The sequence below is a fragment of the Pipra filicauda genome, unplaced genomic scaffold (assembly GCF_003945595.2).
Source record: "Pipra filicauda isolate LSUMZ 115617 unplaced genomic scaffold, ASM394559v2 scaffold286_size1242794_pilon, whole genome shotgun sequence".
Lineage (NCBI taxonomy): Eukaryota > Metazoa > Chordata > Aves > Passeriformes > Pipridae > Pipra > Pipra filicauda.
In genome coordinates this window covers 611,229-629,039 of record NW_024104405.1, presented here as the reverse complement: position 1 = coordinate 629,039, position 17,811 = coordinate 611,229, and the positions used below count along the sequence as shown (strand labels likewise).

The following is a 17,811-nucleotide window of genomic DNA, read 5'->3' as shown; positions in this document are numbered from 1 at the left end:
AAATCTCTGTTTTGTTAAAAAGGTTGCAACTGAAGGAAAGCAACTTCAACTCTGCTCCTTTTGAAACCAGAAACCTGTTCCCTCAGTCCAGACAGGATCTGAGCCCGGGCCAGCAGGAATCTTTCACTGGCTGCTGCCTTTGTGCTTTGGAGCCCTGCAGAAGGTGAACGTGTGTCTGCATCACGTGAGGGCTGGAGTGATGGGCTGATGCCTAAGAAGCTGAGCTACGTTTCAGAAAGGAGGGGTGAGTTCAGTTTCCTACTCTGCCAAAGGCTTCTAGTGTGATATTTGGGTGTTTAATCTTCCTTTGTCTCTGTTCCCTGTCTGGGAATAGCAACAATTTCCTGATTCACCGGGAGATTGAAAATAAATCACTTTATTGTTATATAGTTAAAAAATAAAGGCCTGGATAGTCATTATTTTAGGAGGGATGACTGAACTCCTTGTGAAACACACTCAGAATGGATGGTATTTTTCAACCCAGGTTATTAAAAGTAAACCAATGCTTGGCTTGTTTTACCTTAGGAATTCTGTGTGTGAACTGTAGCAATTCAGGACCAACTTCAGAAGTCCAGGGAAAAGCAATGGAGCTGGGAAGGGGCTGGAGCAGCAGGAGCAGCTGAGGGAGCTGGGGGGGCTCAGCCTGGAGAAAAGGAGGCTCAGGGGGGACCTTCTGGCTCTGCAACCCCCTGACAGGAGGGGGGAGCCGGGGGGGGTCAGGCTCTGCTTCCAGGGAACAAGGGACAGGATGAGGGGAAACGGCCTCCAGCTGTGCCAGAGGATGTTTGGGTTGGATACTGAGGAAAATTTCTTCACTGAAAGGGTTGTCCAGCCCTGGCACAGCTGCCCAGGAGTCCCCATCCCTTGAGGGGGCCTGTTGATGTGGCACTTGGGGACATGGGTTAGTGGTGACCTTGGCAGTGCTGGACTTGATGGCCACAGAGGGTCTTTTCCAACCTCAATGATCCTGTGATTCCTGATGGCTTTGCCAGCCCCACCCCAGGATGTCAATCCCTCGTGGAAAGCTGTGGGTCAGAGAGGTGGGAACAGCAAGTGCTCCCTCTGCTCTGAGTTTCAGTGGGGGGGATCCTGACACCTCCTTTCCCTGGTTGTGTCTGAGGTAGGGGATGCAGTTGGAGAGGCAGGTTTGAAGGAGGGCAGTGCAGCTCCTGCCCCTGGCACTGGCACATCTGCTGGGTCCTCAGCGAGCCCTCGGTGGTCCCTTGGAGCACCAAAGGCCTCAGATCTCGGGACTGGGGAGGCTGGAAGGTGAACACGAGAAATGTCCAGCATGATCTTGTCTAAGATAGAACTCCCTGTGGCTTTAGCACTGGCCTTTGAAGGTTTCAAAGAAGTCAGAGGCCAGGTAGAAAAATCCCATGTCTTAATCAATATTTTAGGCTTTTTCTCTGCGTTGGGCTCAGCCTGGCTGGGAGTCAGGCCGTTTGTTTCAATTATTAAATCCAGATTTATGACCTGTTGTTTTTCTTGGAAATAGAGCCAGGCTTGGGACCAGTTTTCTCCTTGCAAATAACTGTGGCTGCAGACATTTCATGCAGGTAGAAACGTGTCAGTTGTGTTTATAAACACCCAGTTTCCCACTGGTTTTCTCTCTGTCCTTGTGGCTCTGACCTCTCTCTTCAAAGTGTAACAGTTCCACGTCCCTTTTTCTGGGATTACTGTGTTTTGCACAGGATTAATCTGCATTTGATGGCTTTTCTTTGATTGCTCTTAGCAAGCTCTTAAAGGACTTTCCAGCAGAGAAAATCCCTGCACTGTGACAGTGCATTGCTGGGCAATCCTGGTTTGATGACAGGCAGGTCTGATGATTCCAGCATGGGAATATTTCCACTGGTGTTGATAACAGCGCAGTACTTCTCACTCAATTCCCTGGTCTGCTGTAACAACTATATTCCAGTAACAAGCATGGATATTTTCCTTTTATTTAGATATTCGTGTCTGATTGTTATTAAATAAAGTAATTTTGATAGTAGGGGTGGTCAGAAAGGCCTCTGAACTTGGGTAGAGTTCAGATGTTTTGGGTAAAATTTATTCAACAGTGAAAGATGATAATGTGTGACTGTAGTTACATGTTAAAAAAGCAGGGAGACAAGTCTGCTGCTCCTTCCAGCTAATCAGTGGAGCTGCAGGAGGAGCTGTGAAGAAGGTTCTTTCTTTAAACCTTGTTGATAACACACAGAAAAGGCTGTTGTGCACACGTGGCATTTAATTTTTTTTATTTTAATGCTCCCCTTTGCCCTTACAGTTGTGAATCTCTTAAATTCCAACATGAGAAGTTACTAAACATAAGAAAAACAGCAAACCCTTCCCCTCCCCACACCCCTGCCATACACACCCCTCCAAAACTTCATGTATTACCTGAGCATCTGGAGCACTGAGCTGAGGGGAACATGGTTTTTAAAGTGTTTTTTTTCAAGCAAAAAATCCCTAACTCTAATCTATAACCCCCTTCAGACCTGCCTCTAGGGAGAAACCCACCAATTACTATTTACTTTACCAACCTAGAGTGATTTGTGGACGTATGTAAGAATTATTTACGGTTTCATGCAGGAAAAACTTTCAGCTCCCTATTTGCCCTTGTGAGTAATGAGTTGCCTCAGGGGATCAAAGGTCAGATTTTGGTTTTAATGCCCACCTCCTTTTAAAAAATAAATAAAGCAATCTATGTGAAAAGAAGAAGAAGGGAAAAAAACCCTCTAACAGTCTGAAAAGGCTCTGACTCCTGCTCTGCTTTGATGTTTTAGGTCTGGAAGGGATCATAAATTTGCTGGTGTGAGATAGAGTGATAATAAATGTAGCTTTTAACTGCTGGGTTTTTAGCTCACACAGCATCCATTATCACTGGCAACTGCAAAGGGAATGTACTTTTTTTTCCTTGTTGCTCTTTAGAAAGATAAATATTAACCCCACTACCCACTGATGTCCCAAAAGCTCAGATGAAGCCTTTCCTTGTGATCATTCCCCAACACCTTTCATTCTTGGCCCAAATGACTCAGGGGTGTTGATAAGAGCCCAGGGGGGTTAACTTGCCACTTAGTTCAGCATTCCCTGTGTCAGCTCTTCATTGCATGGATACTTTTCCAGCAGTTTGAGGTGTAGTGAGAGGGGAAAAGCCAAGGACCAGCTTGAAACAGAGAATTTGTTTGTGGTTCAGAGCCTGAGAAGCCTTGAGGTTCCCAAGAGAGCTGGAAGCAGAACGACTGTTTGGTTTTAGAAGGACTTTTGCATCTCTGTTGTCCCTCCTCCTGTGAAACTCCAGCCCTGGAGCCCTTCCTTCCTCCTTCTTCCCCATGAATCAGGCCAGGACGGTGCCCAGGCACAGTGCCACTGTGTGCCCTGTCACCACAGCTTCCTGCCAGCCCCAGGGTGTGTCAAGCTCAGACAAGGGGCACTTTTGGAAAAGACTTTAGAGGTCTGGTGGACACTCAGTGCCTCCACGGGGCGGTGCTTCCAACACCACGGCCTCTGTCGAGTCATGAGATTCTGAAATGATGCTGTTAATAAATTATTGCAGCCACTCAGATGTCTATTAATGTCCTTTTGCTGAATGCCAGCAGCCTCATATTCCAACAATTTCCACAAGCACTTATTGATCAGGTATAGATTGGGAATGAATTTTGCCAAATCAGTTTATTTTCCCTATCTATCTCTTTCCAGCTGCTTTGCTGTGTGGAGTAAACACTTCAGCTATTGTTTTTATTTTCCCCTAGATCAGCAGTTAAGTCATTTTTACTCAACTCTCATCCATTATGGATCACTTCTGTTGGAAGTATCATTTATTATTATTTTTTTTAAGTTCAGCCATAGATTCTTTCTTTGGTCTGCTGCAAAACTTAATGATTTTCCATATATTCTCTCAGGCTTCCAATCTAAGTGAGAATGTCATCCACTCTAAACTGTTGGAAAACTCTGGGAGTAGAACAAGTACTGAACAGCACTTTTAAATAAATAATATTCAGAGGGTGTATTAAAAAACACTGGTTGGATCTTTACTTACAACTCACATGCTGTTAATACTGTTATTTATGATACCTCTTGCTCTTAGTTCTTTTAAGTGGTTTTTTATGTCTTTATTGAAACTGCATCTATCAGAGGATACCTTTTCTCACTTGGCCTTTCTATTCCAATCATGGAAATCAGCATTTTTTCATAGATTCAAAAAAAAATGTGAGGTCAAAGGGATGTGTCGTGTACTCTGAATTCTTCAGGCCCATTTAGTTACGAGTGGCCAACACAACTTCCAGAAAAGTGCTAACAGGTAATTCCTGTGGCTTCTGAGCATTTAACTGCTCATTTGAATATGTCTGGCTGCAGCTTCTGACTAAGATAATCCACATGGTTTTACTTTAAGCTGCAGTTCTCTCTCTGCCCTTTCATGGTATCAGCTTTACTTTGTCTTTGGGGCAGACAAAATTTTTACCAAGTTCATCATCTTGTTTTTCTGTTGAGCCTGTGTCTTTGAATATATCTGAGGATTATTGTGGAGTGTTGTCTGAGTTCCTCTCACAGGCTTTGGCTGCTTGCTTTGACCGTGCCTTTGCTCCTCTCTGGGTCCGTGCAGGTGGCCCCACCTGTCACCCTGAGGTGTGTTTAGCCTGTACAAGGTGAGCCATTTCATCCCCAAAAGTTATCCAGGGCGAATGGGTTGTGTTACCTCGGGGAGATGTCTGTGCCATTGGCTCAGCAAAGAGCCTGGAGGATTGTCTAGGCCAGGCCTCATTTCCTGACTACTAATATTAACCGAGATGGATCCTGCTCAGATGCACCTGGTTACAAATTTCTATAGCCCCAGAAATATTTTTAATAGAAAATTTTATCTTAACCATCTGATTTTATTGAAAGAATCTTACTTCTTGAAATTGGCTGTTTTTATCAGGTCATTCTCAGTTCTCTTTTTTGATTATCCCTTCTCAGATTGTCCCAGCTATCTGGGATGCCATGTATGAAAGGCTATTTAGTTTCAAACAGCAAATGGATTGCTCATCCCATGAGTAATCTCATAGTAAAAAGGAGACCTGGATTTCAGTGACCACCTGGAACTGAGTCTGGGAAAATATCTCAGCTTAATGTAAACTTGAGCTGGACTCTGGTGGCTGTAAGGCTGGGCTCTAGATAAGGTCTGTTCTGGAATTGAAAACATCTGCTTCCCTGGGCTGGATCTTGTCCATGCTCCTTGGAATGGGACAGCTACTCATGGGAGATGTCAGCCAAGCTCTGGATGCAGCTCCGGTTGTAAAATCTCTCAGGAGGCTCCTGCTGTTGTCCCTCAGCACACCCTGGAGCTGGAATGCTTTGGGAAGGTACATCTTTACAGCTGCTCTTCCAACTGCAGCCCCGGGAGCACGCTCAGGTGGGAGGAACTGGTGGTGGCTGTGTTGAAATGACGTTTCAGTGCTTGGGATGAGGCAGCAAAGTTCAGAGAATATGAGGAACTGGAGCTGGGCATCCTCAGCTCACCTGCAGTAGCCTTTGGAGAGGTGGTTGTACCCGTGTTTGTGCATCCCAGCTGGAAGCTGGATCGCTCTGCTCAATAGCAGAGTGCACATCTACCTCAAGGAGTCATTGCTGCTGTGTAATCATGGTGGCCTGAGGGTGGCCTGAGAGAGGCAAACTTTTGTTTTCAGGGCAGAAGACACTTTCATTCATTTATTAAAACTAGGGAAATATTTAGAAAAGCAATCAAAGTTCTGGTCTCATCTCTCTCGAGTCTTTCCCTATTTCAGGCAGACTAGCCAAAGCTGGATACCTGCATGTATTCGTGTGTTCTCCAAGAACGGTTTGGAAAAGGGTTCCAAGGGAAAAAACCCAAGAATTCCTGTTTGACCTTAGGAATGTCACCTCAGCACGCCGTTTCCTTTTGTTATCAGTGACTAATACCTGTCCCCCCGTGAACAAAATAATCACTGGGGGCTGTTGGATCGTTTTAAACGGGGGAACAGGGATAAGGAAATCTGAACATCAAAGCAGTGGTGAGGGAGGGCTTATCTGTGGAGCAGAGGTGGAGTGACCGTCCACCAAAGCACCCGAGAGGTTTAACCTCCAGCTCTGACAGCCTGCACCAGGCTGAGATGCTGTTGGATCTCAGCAATCAAATAGAGACAGATGGAAAAAAAACCAACTTAAACATTCAGCTAATCAGGATTACACCCAGCTAATGGAGAGAGGCTGTTTCCCCCCCCTTCCCTATCATCCTGGTCGATTCCAATTGATCCGAGTTGTGCTGAGCGAGAGCAGTCCTTCAAAGTTTATTCTGGTGTCAATTTTTATAGTTTCCCCCGCTGATCAATAGAATGCATAATCATTAAGGCAAAGTTTGTGAAAGCTAATCCTTCAATAGGAGTTTTATGAATGGCTCAGAGTCATGGCTCTAACCATTTGGATGTAAGTGGAACCTTTAATCAGGTGAGTGACAGGAGACAGTCAATAGGATTTGCTGAGATTGGATTCTGATTTTCTATACAGCTCTGCAGAGTGAGCAGGAGAGAGGGGAGTGGGGATGGCCAGAGGAACACACACAGGCTAAAATGGAAGGTTCTCCTCTTTTATTATTTATAAAATGTATTTCCAATATTTTTAAAAAACACTTTGCACTCGCATATCGTTTTTCACCTGGAGAGCTCAGATGGGGACATTTGCTGATTAAACACTACATCATCTTCTTGTGAAGGTGAAGAATTAGTGCTGCTTTACACTGTGAGGGCTTCCTGCACCAAGTTTCCAAGTGCAACATCTTTGTAGCTTCTCAGCAAGGTGAGAGAAAGCAGAGACAGATGGAATGACTTCCACAGAGTAGGACAGTGACAGAGGAAAAAGGAACTGGAAAAGGAAGTGGAATTGCTTTGACTTTGCCTACTAGACATGTGGCTCGAATGTGGATTTGTTTTTTTCTTTTTTGATGCATCCTAATCTCCTGAAGTTGCACGGGTGGGATCATTTGACTTGTGTAAACTAAAAAGAAGAGTAAGGAATTATCTAAAACAGGGAACTGGAAAATCAGAGGGTGGGTGAGATGAGCTGCTGCACTGAACTCCTCACTGCTTAACTGACCAAAAAGCACTTGGTGACAGCATTAATACCTTCCTTCTCTCCTTCTCTGCCATTTCTGCAGTGAAATGAGCAGAACAAACATGCCAACAAAACACCTTTCCTAGCAGCAAAAGCTACTTTTGCTTGGGCAAACAACTTCTTTCTGCTGAAGGATCTGCCTTAGAGTGCCAGAAGGAGAAGAAAACAGCCAGGGGAGAATCTGTTTCCATTTGGTGTGTTGAAAAGTGAAGGGCCAGGTTTCAGTGGCAGCACAAAGGCAGCAGGATGCTCTGAGCATCCCTTACCTGGCAGGTTGGGCAGAACATTGAGGCAGGAAACCAGACCTGCTGAAGAGCAAAGCTGGGGTTTCCATCTGCACTTTCCAAGAAGAACAGAATAACAAATGTGAGCTGTATAATGGTCCTTTGCAGATGGCAGGTTGAGGGTCTGATAACAACTTTTTAAAGAAATTTTAAAGTTTCAAGAAGCCACCTGCTCTAAACTGATGCAGCTCCATTGGCTTCCCGTGCTTTGCGTGGGCTCTGCGTTGTCCTTGGGTTCATAATCTGGCTGTTCCTGTTCAGGGTTGAACAAATGTTTCTAAAGCAGGTTCCCATTTGGGTGGTTGAGCAGAGTTCCCTTGGGCTCCATCAGCTGAGCACCTGGCACCACACCTGGGAGCGACCAGGTCATGGCCCTCCGTGCGTGAAGCTTGTGTGTGTCCTGCTCCTCCTCTTCTGCCATTTTTCCATTGGGAATTTGCCATTTTAGCTGAATGTGTTTTCTTTATTAATTGCTGTTTCATAGTCCCCAGAGAGTTCTGTCATTATGAGTGCACAGCAGCAGGAGTAGACAGGTGACAAGGAAGAAACTCTGCTTATGGCAGCGTCTTCAGGAGTTCAGGGAAGTCAGATCCGTGCAGGAAATACCCCACCACTTGCTAAGAGATGATCTTGGAATAGATTGTGCCACAATAAACTCAAGGATTGGGGGGATATTGGCTCCGTGTGCTGGCACTGACCTGGAAAACCAGGCTGAAATGCTCTCAGGTATCCATGTACAGGCAGGGCTGTGATAGGGCTGTGCCATGTGTGGTAGAAGACCCTATGGCAGGGTCTTGAGGGAAGTGTGTGATGGATGAAAGTCCTCTTGCCTCACAGAGAAGTTATTACCCAGTGACTCTTGGTACTTTCACACCCAGACCTAGAGCTGAGCTTTGTTTCTTGACCCCATTTGCTGAAAGATCGTTTTTGGAGATTTTCTGTGAAATGCTTGCAAGCCTCTGCCCTGAATTTTGAGTGACAAACAGAGATATGGGGGCAGTTCCAATCGTGGAAATTATTAGTTGCTGGGATGTGTTTCAAAGCTTTTGGTCTGAGAAGAGCTAACCTTTGATCTGGTAAATGAGAACTTTACCCTATGGAGGCGAGGGAAGGGGAGGAGAAGGGAGGATTGATAGATAGGGGAAGGGGAGGATGACTTGGGAAAGGTCAGTGGGACCTGAGAGCTGGGTTTGTTCTTTCCAGCTCAGGTGGAAGGAGAGACTGAGGGAAAGGGTTATACATCCTCTGTGGGGTTCAAGTCACCTTGTAGACTGTGAAATGCTTCAACTTCCATTCCTGTCCCGTTCCCTGACTGCACTGATCTGCTTTGCTGGTGCAACTGGGGAGTGGACACCAGCACTTGGCAATGGGGTGTGCAAAGTGTTGTCCCACTCAGTGTCTGCCTCTGGGCTGTGCTGACCAGCTGGGTGTTGTGTGGAGCTGTGTCTGCAGAGGTTTCGCTTCCAGGGTGGTTGGGGTTGTGATGAGGCATTTTGGGAGGCTCACTGGACCTTCTTCTCTTATTGACCCTGAGTGTAGCTGTGCTGTCGTGGAGCTCACGGAGCCCGTGAGAGTCAGAGGGCAAAGGCAGCCGAGTTCACGCTGGCCTTGGCAGGACACAACATCAAAGGTGCTTTCCCAGAGTTATTTCACCAAGACATCAGGGGAGTTTTATGAGTCTTAGCTCACCCCAAAGCTGGAATGCTGCATTTATGTCACATCGGGTTTTCCTTCTCTTTTGTCATTGCTTTCCTCCTGGCTGACCACGTAGTTTTCCTGTTACACCAAATGCTTCATTCTCTGCTGGGCCCTTCCAGAGGCTGATGGTGCCACTCACCAGCACTGCTGAGATGCCTCTTCGTGAGTGATGACCCTGTTCCCAGTCCTTCCCCACACCCCCTCCCCCTGCCTTTCACTCTGGTAAATATTTTAGTACTCGTTGAAATCAATTGAGCCTCATCAATTGGAAATAGAGTGTAAATCACTGGGACTTTTGCGTTCACCCCAGAAATCAATTTTCACACATTAGGGCTATTAGCTTATTGAGAAGTGTGTGATAAATGGCTGTGGGCCATGGTGGAGCCACACTTGCCAGCTCTACATTTTGCATCTGAGATAGGCTGGGAAGCAGGGGGATGCCAAGGGGAGGCAGATCTCGGGCGGGTGGAGCAGTGTGGGGTAGGAGACACGAGGACCATGCAGCCAGACAGTCCATGCCTGGAGATCAATAGCAGCACCAGCACTAACTCATCCTCACAGGGGCTGCAGGTGGCTCCCAGCCAAAGCTGTGGTCAGGCATCTGATTCTTTTTCTCTCGCAAAGATGAACATAATTTGAGGAGGAAAGGTGAAATGTAGATTGCAGACATTTAATAAAACTGATGCAGCAGTTTAAAAAAGATGCTCCTATGTGTGAGTAAATGTCTTTCTTTCACACAGCAGCTGCAGGTAGGGGGTAGAATTACCTCTCCTTCTGCCACCCCAGCGCTCGGGGTAAGGAGGATGCACAGCTTACCACCAGCTATGATCCAGGGATAACTGGGATTTCCACTCTCACTTTTTAATTCCTTCCTATCCCCTTAACTTTCTAGTAGTGGCAGCTAATTAGCTTCTTCTGAATAAGTCTGGGAGAGGTGAGGGATGAAGTGTCCAGTGCCCAGCAAGTCCTTCTGTGGCCATCTGGAAGACCTTGGTCTGTGTTTCCAGGATAGGATATAACTCATTCTTCTCAGTTACTAGTGCCAGCGAAAAACATGGGTGACTCCAAGGACTTGGAGGCTCTCCAGTGCTGTACTCTGTGTTTATGTGCTGTGTAGTTTGGCATTTTACACATATGAGCCACCCCTGGAGCTGTGGCAGTCATGCATAAGTAGGGCAATCTCTTTGGCTAGAGATCTTATCTCCTCCCTGTCCTCACAGAAACCTCTCCTAAAAAAGCATATGTTTCCCAGTGTTGGATATTGGTCTGTACAACAGGAGAAAAGGGAACACCAGGTCACCAGAGAGACGGTGCAATGTCAGTAGCAGTTGATTTTCCTGCTGTGCAGGGAACACTGGGCTCATACACCCCTGTCGTTCTAGGAATTAACAGCAGAGTTACTTTAAGAGACATAGAAGATCTGTGTCATCAAAGGTTGTTTCTTAGGATGAGCAATGTGGGCTTAGAGGCAAAGCTCCTTCCTGTGAGCATTGGGAGGAGGCTGACTCAGGTGCTCCTTGCTCGGCCCGTTTTGATGAGGAAGCCCAGGCCAGAGGTGCAGTAGAAGTTTCCTTGCTCAGACACTACAGATGTGTGCTGTGGGCTGGTTGGTTTTGTGAAAGTGCTGTTGGATGGACTTGATCAGGAGCATCCCAAGAGCGAGAGGCAGCAGAGAGAACAAAGACGTCCAGTAGGAAGTTCTTGGCTAAGACTTACAGGTGGCTTTGACCTGCCCATGAGATCCACTGTTTTGATGCTGATGCCTCATCGCCCCATGTGCCTCTTTCCTTCTCACTTGGTTGCTTTGAAAGACCAAACTGAGAGTCCTGATTCATTTTTGGATATCCTTGCAGGGCAGCTGGAAGCAGGAAGCAGTGACCTGCTCCCCCAGGAGTGCCCGCGTGGTTTGGCAGCTCCCGCGCCGGGAGACAGCTGCTTTTAAAGGGTTCACACCTAAAAGCTCCTGTGCTTCATTCAGCCGCATTTCTGGAACATTTTCCAGCCTCTCCATCCAAAATATTGTCTTTCTTCTTCCTCACAAGTTTCATATCAAGCAGCACACCCCATGCTGCTCAGACCTGTTGGTGAAGTGATTCCCAGGATGTGGGTTTGAGGCCGGCCGGCTGCGATCGAGACTCCCGGGCAGGGGCTGCAAATGCTTCTCTGACAGTCCTGGGCTCTCACCCTCAGCTAATTACTTTGATCCTTTACACTTTGTAAAAATTCTTACAACACAAAATAAGTCCCCCCTGGCTTTAACCTTGTGACCTGACTGGCCCTTGTAAAAGGGAGGGAGAAAACACCCAGTGGTGCACACCCAGACACTCGCACACTCCCGCATGTGCCTGGATCCACATCCCCACAAACTGCCTAAAGCCTGGGGCTTTATTAGTTTCCTCCCAGGACTCCCACAAAAAGGCAAATAAAACTCCTTTTACAAGATAGCAGAGCAGCATGAAGGATCAACTTCACCAACAACAAGTTCTTTCTTCAGTTCATTTGTTTTAAACCTACTTTTCGTCCAGGTTTTGATCCTCTCAGTGCCTCTCCCTCCTCTCCCCTTCTCTCTTACCTGCCCTGCTGCCAACAGCTTAATGGCTGAAAGAAGCAGTGTATTTTTTCAGGATCTGCTTGTTCACAGGGAGTAGCCTGTGTGTGAACACATGGTTTTAAATTCCCTTTCCACAAACAGGGAATGTTTCTCCTTTCTTCTTCACAGGACCCAGCTAAGAAAAGAAGTGCAGGGGCGAGAGGGGGAAACCCATCCTATTTATGAAGGGCAGTTAAATAGACCAGGGATCTACAGTCAGCAAGGTAGCTGAGGAGAGATGCAATACAGGTCTATAAAATCATAAGTGGTCTCTGGAAAAATAAATAGGTTGTAACTCTTTTACCTCACTTAGTACAAAAAGCAGAGCCAGTTCTTCACACAGCGTGTATGTCCCTTTCCCCAAGCTGGGGGAAGCATCACAGGGAATGGTAACTTGGGGAACAGCATAAAGAAATTTAAGTTGCTCTATGGTTTAGATTAAGGATGGGGAAACAAATTTGTATCTTGCTCCCTTACTGGCTGACCTGTGTTTATAAAACTTACAGACACTTAATAATCTCGAGAGTTTTTTTCCCCTGACATATTTAGTGAAGAATGCTCAACATTTTCTGAAGCTACCATAAACCAGAACGTAGTGCAAGCTGCACACACATCAGGATTCAGGAGCCTTGCCTCTTCAGGAAAACAGAGAAAAAAATAAAAACCTTCATTTGCCAATAAAACCCACATTTGGATGCCTTTATCATTTCCTCAGTTAAGCCAAAACCAAACTCTTTGAAAGCTTTTAGGCTTCCATTTATTTCTCCCTTCTTTCTAGTATTTTCTGTTTCCCGTGCTTGGATTAGAACTGGTAAAGGAAGGAGCTGAGGAATAAAATCCTAGATAGTCTGTTCTTCTTAATAGATCACTTGGGTATGACGGGCAAAAAAAATCTCCAGGCTCAGATGGAACCAAGGGTGTCATCTCATGTTCTGTGGGAGCCAGGAAATGGCTTCTGGAAACGTTGGAAGGGGAAAAAACCCTATTCCCTTCTGGTGAAAGGTCTGCAGTGACTCTGCTGTTCCATTTTGCTGGACATCAAGGTCTTGGATTCGAGGCTCAAGGCAGGGAGTGAAACTTCCACAGCACTGCTGCAGGATGACTGTGCAGGCAACACCTGTGCAGGAACGCGTTGTGTGTGTTCTGTAGTGAGAAAAAAACCCCTGTATCGTGAATGTGGGCAGTTTCTGCTGGTCCATCTAGCAATTCTAGCCCTGAAATAAAAGCAGAGGCTGTTTTTAGCTCCCCTCATGAAGTCCCTGTGCATCTGTTGCACCCCTGAGGGCGAGGCACAGCCAACAGTCTCTGGTTGAGATGCCATTCAACAGGTAGAGGCACAATTAGGAAGTGTGTGTGTCTGCAGCAAAGGTGGATTTTGCTGATTGCTTGGGCATGAAGGCTTTGGGATCAAAACTGTGACTGAGAGATTATGAGGGATCAAGGGGGAAACTTGGTAGGATTTTCATAGTCACCTTCCCCTATCCCTTCTTTGAAGAGGAAAGTTGTTTAGATGGGGAATTCCATGGGCTGGGATCTAACTTGTTTGTCCTTCTTTGTACAGCACCTAGCACAGGAGTGCCCTTTGCTACTTGCTTGGGAATCTTTGGGATTCCTGTACTGTGCTTTGGGAAGAAACTATTCCTGCAGCAGAAAAAGAAGGATTTTCCCCACTGCCCCTTCCCCTATGAGAGACTCTCTGTGGGTTTCCTCATTCCCTCCAGCCTCCTGAGCACGATTTTATCCCATGTCAAGGGAGACTTGAACTTCCCAGCACTGCGGTTTTCCTCTGTTTTCGTCTGGTTCAGCTTCCCACACGTGTGAGTCTGAGTGGAGCCATTTCTAGGCTCAGTCTCTGTAGGGTGCTCCCCGTGCCAGAGCTCTGACCACAGCCAAACCCTAGTCCAGGGCTCCAGGATGGGCTCTCTCCCCCCAGGTTGCCTGCTTGTACTAAATACTGGGGCAGCTCTCTAAAATACTGAAGGAACAAAGCATGCAAGGCAGTAAAATGAGGCAATTAAACCTATAAACCCAGGGTTTACAAGGGAATTTATAGTGTCAGAGGCTTTTTATAGCTTTTTTAGATTAGTTTAAATAAAAAAAAGGGGGAGAGAGAAAGAGAGAAAGAGAGAGGGAGAAAAAGAGGACCTGAAACTTGAGGAGACTTAAAAGTTCAGAGAGAGGCTTTTAGGAAGCACGGAGGGGTAATAATTAGAGGCACATTTTCCATTTCACTGTCTTTGCAAATAGAAATTAAAGGAGAAAAAAAAAAGCATGCACAGAACAACAGGCAGTTTGCTTTGCTCCCACTTCCTCCAATGGTAGCATTTGATTTTTCTGTTTCTGTCCTTTTGTTTCTCTGGCCAGGTGAGAAGCATCTCAGCACCTGGGCAAAGGGACTAAAGGGAAGGAGTGGGGAGAAATTTAGGTTTGGTTGTTTTCCCCTTCCGTTGCGCTCGCTGGTAAAGTTCAGTGTGTGCCTTGCAGATCTGGGAGCTCGTGTTCGAGAGGTGAAATGGAGCCAGCACCTGATTAGGGGCAAATTTGGTCAGGTGAGACAATAGACCCTGTGTTTTAAAGAGCTGGTTGTGTTTCACTGGTCCCTCCAGCTTCCTCTGGCATTCCACAGGCACAGCACACACACCCCCACCCCGTGAGTGAGCTTGAGATTGCCTTTGGTGTGTCTGATCAGACCCGTTGCTGGCTTTGACTGCTTCTGTGTGATCTAAGGGAAAGGTGGCTCACATGCCCCAAATCCTGCATCCTTCTCGGTGGAAGCATCTCCTTTATCCAGGCCTGGTTTCCTCCCCCTCAGTGCTTTCCAAGTGGTGTTTGTCCTTTGCTCCATTCCTACAATCACAGAACAGTTGAGGTTGGAGAGGACTGATGGAAGTTTTCTAGTCCAGTGTGCTGCTCAAAGCAGGCTCAGCCAGTTTGGGTTGCTCAGGTGTGAAGTGAAGAAGACAAGGAGTAATTTGGCCTTATCCATGTCTTTATTTTACCTTTTACCAGTGAGCCCATCTTTTCCTGGATCTTTCTCTTGCTGCTGCTGTGCCTGTGGAAGCCTTTCTTGGTGCCCCTCACGTCCCTCACCGAATTATACCCCAGGCAGGCTTTGGCTTTCCTAAATCAATCCCAGCATGTTCAGACAGTGTCTCTATGTTCCTTCTGGGTCACCTGGCCCTGCTCCTACCTTGTGTATTCTTCCTTTGAGGTGTGTCAGGAGCTCCATGTCCATCCACACAAGATTCCTGCTGCCTTTGCTTGACTTTCTGCTCGTCAGGATGGACCATTCCTCAGTTGGAAGAGGTGATCCTTTCAAATCAGCAGCACTTCTGGACCCCTCTTTTCTCCAGCTCTGTATCCTGTGCAATTCCTCTGAGTAGATCCTTGAAAAGTCTGCTGTCCTGAACTCCAAGGTTGTGATTCTGCTTTTTGTTTTGTTGTCTTCCCACAATTTTGGTCCCCTTAGAAGTGGCCCCAAAGGCTGTGCTCGGTGATGGCATGAGAACAGTCTCACCTCATACACATGGCCACTTCTTCCTTAAATAAAGGGGAACGTCTACTGGCCAATCTTGTCATCATCACGCTCTCATCTGAATTTATACCATTAGTAAGATTACCCTTTCCATGGTGTTTGCAGGATTTTGCCTGCTGCAGTGCTGCCAGGGAGCTTGGAGTGTCAAATACTTTGCTTTGTTCCTTCTCTTTACACTCTTCTCTAGCCAGTGTATGGAATAGTTTTGGATTGTGGAGGATAGGCCCTGGGTTGTTGCTAGAATATGCAATTAGTAAATTACTCATTAACCACAGCAATTCATCATCCTTCTGCTGTGCAGCTTTTCATGTAAACCTGTCTGTTCTCTCAGGCAATGTAAGAAAAGGGCCCATCCTTTGAAAAATAAACTTACAGGAAAATAGGAACCAGCAGCCTGCCCTCCAGATCAGCTTGAACACCTGAGTGGGGCACTTTTGCTATTGGAGGGGGCGACACAGAGGAGAGTTCCACCATCCTTGGGTTCTTCAGCAAAAGGGGGGGTTGCTCATGGTAATCTTTGGTTTGTCTGAATTAAATCGTTCCTTTTGTCACAATGCAAAATGCAGGGTGAAAGGCAAGCAGGGGAGACAAAACCCTAAAATGAGTATGTGTGAAAGAGAGAGAAGGTGGAGGAAGAGGAGTAAATTCAGATCTGATATGGGCACAAGCAGCTCCAAGATGTTACTCCGGCCAACTTGCAAAAGGCATGAACTATTCTGAAGTGTATTTCCACACAAGTTCCCATCTGAAAGAAGGTTAAAAATGAAGCCCAAAATTACCCATTTCTGATCCCATTTACATGGGGGTAATTATCTTCATTGGAGATGTTATCATTTTACAGTGAGATTAGAGTCAAGCCCAGCATTTTTGAAGCTGCGCTTCAGTTTTTGAAGTCTGCAAATGTGTGTTATTGCAGTCACATGATAAATAGTTCTGCAATCAATAGAGAAAGCTATTAAAAATGTGGGTTTGTCTCTGTCTAGTATGGTACATTAAGACACACGTATCATTCTACACTCTCTTTCCCTCTTTATCCTTATGCACATGTAGGGGCGGAAATTTTAAAGTACTCAACGTTGGACAAACTGTCCCTGATGGAAAATATAACATTGACCTCAAATAGCATCCCATTTTAGGTCAGTGATGAGTGATTTTAAAAATGCTACCGTTAAGTATATATTTAAAGAGAATCACTGGTGGAAAAGTGAGTCTGCCTTCCCTGATCCTAAAGTTCTGTTTGAGAAATGGTGATGAGAGGGAGAAGGTGGCTGGGCAGAGCTCACTGTGTTGGTCGTCCCAGTCCAGTACTGGTTTGGTGTTTCTATCGTGATCTCCCACCTGGGACTTATTTTTTGCAATCTGAAGAGCCGCTCAAGAAAGAAAGTGAGCCTGCAATGACTCGTTTACATCTTCTGTGTTGTCAAATGCATCAAGAAACAAAGGGCTGGCTGCCTGAAGCTTTCATAAGAATGGGGGGGGGGGAAAGCTTTACGTTTGCTAGTTGCTAAACACAAGTTTTAGGAAGCACTGAAGTCAAACAAACAAGTTTTACGAGCGAGAAGATCCATCTGCTATCAGTGATCTTATAGATCGTCCTGTTCTCTGATACCTCAGGATTTCAAATAACATCTAATGGGCCAGAACGTACAAAGCAATCAATGTTACTCAACCTCCACAGCCCTCAGCTGCAGGTGTTTGCTGTCCCAGCACCGTGGGCTTGGAGCCAGGGCCTGGGCTCATTTCAGCCCATGTCAGCAGTTTACAGCCTGCTCAGGGCCCGGCCCCAGATCCTTCGAAGAGAAAAGTCTTGGCCAGCAAATAGTCTTGGTCTGCTCTAAAAAAAGCTCCTTCGTTGGTAGCACCGGGATGCAGAGCCACTGTGCTGCTTCAGTGCTCTGACCCCAAAACCTGAGCCTGCTCCCCGTGGTGTGCAGCAACCTTGGGAGAGAGGTGGACCCTCTCCAACAGCACAAAAAGGAGCTAGCAAGGGAAATTAAGCCTGTACTTCACGCATGTTTGGTCTGGTTTGCAACGCCAGTGCTCCTGGAGACCTTTGCTGGGAATGCAGCTCCTCCTGGCAGGCTCTGAGGTGCCATCCCACGGGCAGCATTGATCTGGAGCAGCCCTCCCGGACCCAGACATGTACCTGGCTGTGCTGAATGCCTGGCAGTCTGTCTCCCCTCTGCACCAGGGCAGCTCTTACCACTCTTGGCTGCAGACTCGTGGTTGGCCTGAGAGCCTGACGGTCTGTCTCTGCCTCTCCCGCTTTCAGTTGGTTGGCTCCACGTGTTATATCAAATATCTTTAAAGAGCACAGTTTGAATGATGGAGTTATAATTCCATCTCGGGAGTTCTGATGACTCGAGCTCGGTTCTTGTGGTTTATGATGTCACCGGGACCCATCGATGGAGCCGTAGCCCCATAATTCACCGTCGCCCTGTTATTTATTCTGTGCCATAAATGGCTGCAGTTTAATCACCAGAGTAAATTGCTGAAGCATCTTTGTGGAAACTGTGATGTTACTGTAGCAGTAACTATGGCAACAGCCATTCCATCGTGGTGGCTGGTGCAGAGGGAACCAGTAACTCTGAGCCCTGTGCACCCAGCGAGACAGGAGC

At 46.5% G+C, this 17,811-nt stretch overlaps 2 long non-coding RNA genes across 7 annotated transcripts in view; one reads left to right on the top strand and one right to left on the bottom strand.

The window, feature by feature from the left end:
- The window catches only part of LOC113982908, a 192,003-nt gene that overhangs the window by 147,851 nt on the left and 26,341 nt on the right, over positions 1 to 17,811 (top strand). For 5 of the 6 annotated variants that reach the window (XR_005564111.1, XR_005564113.1, XR_005564110.1 and 2 more), the window contains exon 3: positions 87 to 244. The exons of the other annotated variant lie outside the window; for it this stretch is intronic. This is a non-coding gene — a long non-coding RNA (uncharacterized LOC113982908). The remainder of the gene's footprint in view (positions 1 to 86; positions 245 to 17,811) is intronic. 6 annotated transcript variants of the gene reach the window in all.
- Positions 12,399 to 17,532, bottom strand: LOC120323561. The gene is made up of 2 exons (XR_005564116.1): positions 17,397 to 17,532; positions 12,399 to 12,872 (listed from the first exon to the last, which is right to left on the bottom strand). It is a non-coding gene; the product is annotated as an uncharacterized LOC120323561 (long non-coding RNA).